Below are 3553 nucleotides of genomic sequence, written 5' to 3'. Positions count from 1 at the left end.
ACCATCCACCGCCTTCCACCAACCGCTATCATTCCCCCCCTCCATCTCCACTGCCTACTTTCATCCTCCACCCGCCTCCGTTCTCAATCGCCCTTCCACCCCCAACCTCCACCACACTCCTCTCCCACCTTCCTCCACCCTCCACCTTCACTCTCCAACTAAATCTTTGATGTCTCTTGGCAAATATTTATCCCAGGCCAAATCTGACCTCTGAAGTTTATGAAGTTCCTGGCAAAAACTGGAAACTCCGAGACGAGAGAGAGAGAGAGAGAGAGAGAGAGAGAGAGAGAGAGAGAGAGAGAGATGGGGTAGCAGGTGGTGCTTATTATGTGGTTGGTTTCGAGGTAGTTGAGTGGAAGTTCAAACTGTCGCCACCACAACTTCCTGACCACCACAACAACACCCTGATCACTACTACAACACCCTGACAACCAACAACACCCTGATCACTACTACAACACCCTGACAACCAACAACACCCTGATCACCACTACAACACCCTGACCACCACAACAACACCCAGACCACCACACAACACCGACCACCCTCAACACCCTGACCACCACAACAACACCCCGACCACCACAACACCCAGACCACCACAACACCCTGACCACCACTACAACACCCTGACCACCACAACACCCTGACCACCACAACACAGTACAACACCCTGACTGGAACAACTATTGATATGACACTTTTAATATTTTTATTTGACAAACACCAGAGACGTTTTCATTGAGCACAGAGAAGAGAGAGACCACTAGAGTCGTAAGTAAAATCCTGAAAACAACGGTAAGGTTAAATGTTTCAGAATGTTAGGTGAATGTATAGTAATTAAATACGCACACACGCACATATACCCACCCCCCCCCCCACACACCCACACGCACACGCAGCCAATTTTACCTTTTTGCACTGTCACTATGTTGAATTGCCCTGTAGTATGACCTTCTTCCCACAATATTATTATATATTCTATTTATGTCACTAATGTTACTTGTATATTATTTGTCAATCAGGTGACCCATTCACCAATTATGTAACTGTATATTTTCAGGCTTTTCGCTGCCATATCCTTTCAATGAACCGTTAATTATTTATTATTATTTATTATTATTATTATTATTATTATTATTATTATTATTATTATTACTATTATAACACACACACACACATACACACACATATAATAAGGTAATTGCAAACTAATTGATGTACTAACTTTCAAATAAGCCATCGACCTGGTGTATTTATACAATATTATTACTAATTAGAAATAAATGAAGGCATTTTTATTCGAACGACGGTAATTATCTCAACTAATGGAGCACTTTACCATTAAAACAGACGAGCACAATTTTCAACCAGATCAGCTTAATTATGCAAACACATCTTCACTATCGGGGAGGGGAAGAGGTGTGGTAGGGGGTGAGGTGGTGTGGCAGGGGAGGGGAAGAGGTGTGGGTAGGGGAGGGAGGAGGTGTGTAGGGGAGGGGAAGAGGTGGTGAGGGAGGGAAGAGGTGGGGAGGGAAGAGGTGGGGGAGGGGAAGAGGTGTGGTAGGGGGTGGGGAGGAGGGGAGGTAGGGGATGGGAAGAGGTGTGGTAGGGGAGGGGAAGAGGGGTAGGGGAGGGAAGAGGTGTGGTAGGGGAGGGAGGAGGTGGTAGGGAAGGAAGAGGAGTAGGGGGGAAGGGAAGTGGTGTAGGGGGGAGGGGAAGAGGTGGGGAAGGAGGGGAGGGGTGAAGAAGTGGAGGGGTGGGGAAAGGGATGAGTATGTAGGAGAATAGGGAAGGAGGGGAGTGGTGCGTGTTAGAGGTGGTGGTGAAGTATGGAGAAAGGAGGAAGGAGGGAGAGGGAGAGGAGGGACGCGGGAGGTGGGGAGAGGGGAGAGGAGGGATGTGCGGGGAGGGGGAGAGTGGGAGAGGAGGGACGTGCGGGAGGTGGGGAGAGTGGGAGAGTAGGGACGTGAGGGAGGTGGGGAGTGTGTGAGAGCAGGGATGTAGGGGAGAGGAAGGACGTGTGGGAGGTGAGAAAGAGTGGATGGGACGAATAAGAACGGGACCAAGTTGCTCTTTGTTGGTCTGTGTAAGAGCGAAGTAATCTGAGTGTGTCTTGGCACGATTCATGACGAGAGAAAGAGAGAGATTAACACACACACACACACACACACACACACTCTCTCTCTCTGATGGTGTCCTCCGTGCGATTGAGTCTTTCATCCATTTATCGACAGCATTAATGCAGACACCTGAGTCCCCGGCCTGACTAACCTGACCCTAGAAATGTTTACAGGTAGAGAGATTTATCTTATGTGTTTTTTCTAGGACTGTGGGGCATCAAATATGTGGAATGGTGGGGTTTTAGGAAGGTAATAATAATAACAGAGGATGTTTAACACTGTTTTTAAGTCAACCAGAATGGAGATCAGATAAGGAACTCGTCATCAATACAGACGGTTAAGCGGGTAACAACGTTAGTAATTACACTTATTCTAACAACCTTTAAAAAATTATGAGAAATTAAACTCTCGTGTGTTCTAGTGTTAGTCTCGCCCGCTATCACCATGAGGAGTTGGCGCAAGGATGATCATTTATTAATGTCATGATGCAGGGTACAGTAGGATCCTAGTTTACAATGTTGTTACAGATGTGACTATAGTGGCAGCATCAACAGTTCAGGTCCCAAAGATATTAGAGATCTTGGTTGTATTTGTCATTATCGAGAAATTCCATGGTACTGATGACAGAGCTTCATCCCCTGGCCGATTTTTTTTGGGGGTATTACCCCACCAGAGCACAGGTCAGGGCCTGGGGCGAAAATGTAATAATATAATAATAATAATAATAATAATAATAATAATAATAATAATAATAATAATAATAAGAATAATTAATAATTAATAATTAATAATAATAATAATAATAATAATAATAATAATAATAATAATAATAATAATAATAATAATTATTAATAATAATAATTAATAATAATTAATAATAATTAATAATAATAACAATAATAATAATAAAACTAATACTAATACTAATAATAGTAATAAAGAGCCATAAATAAAAAACGAAATAATATAAAAAGGATCAATAATGAGAAACGATATATGTACAGTATGTTGTGTTGTCAAAGTAAGAGAAACAATTGAAACTCTGCAATTGTGTGTAAATGAGGCAGAAAGTCAGATCAGTAACCTGGAGTGTGTGGATATCATATAACAGCGACCTTCGTCGTGTTTCATGTAACTCCGGAACAAACAACACATAATGTAGCAGCCGAGTTAAAGAGCTTCACCACACCCCTCTGTCTCACAACTACCCTCCAATTTTGCTTCACTGAAACCCATAAATTGCTATTGACAAGTAATGGGTGTCATTACCTCAACAAAGGCTGCCTTAACGCAACTCATCAGGTGAACAGCACAACAAAGTGACCCTAACTGGGGTCATATTACTAGGCGAGACTGCCCCCTTCCTTCACCTGGGGCTGATAATGACCTTGCCCAGAAGCAGGTCATCCACTGAGGATCACACACCTTGC

Source organism: Homarus americanus, unplaced genomic scaffold (genome assembly GCF_018991925.1).
Source record: "Homarus americanus isolate GMGI-L3 unplaced genomic scaffold, GMGI_Hamer_2.0 scaffold45698, whole genome shotgun sequence".
In the NCBI taxonomy this organism is placed as follows: Eukaryota; Metazoa; Arthropoda; class Malacostraca; order Decapoda; family Nephropidae; genus Homarus; species Homarus americanus.
The sequence above is the reverse complement of the archived record's forward strand: the minus strand, read 5'-3'. Positions refer to the sequence as shown.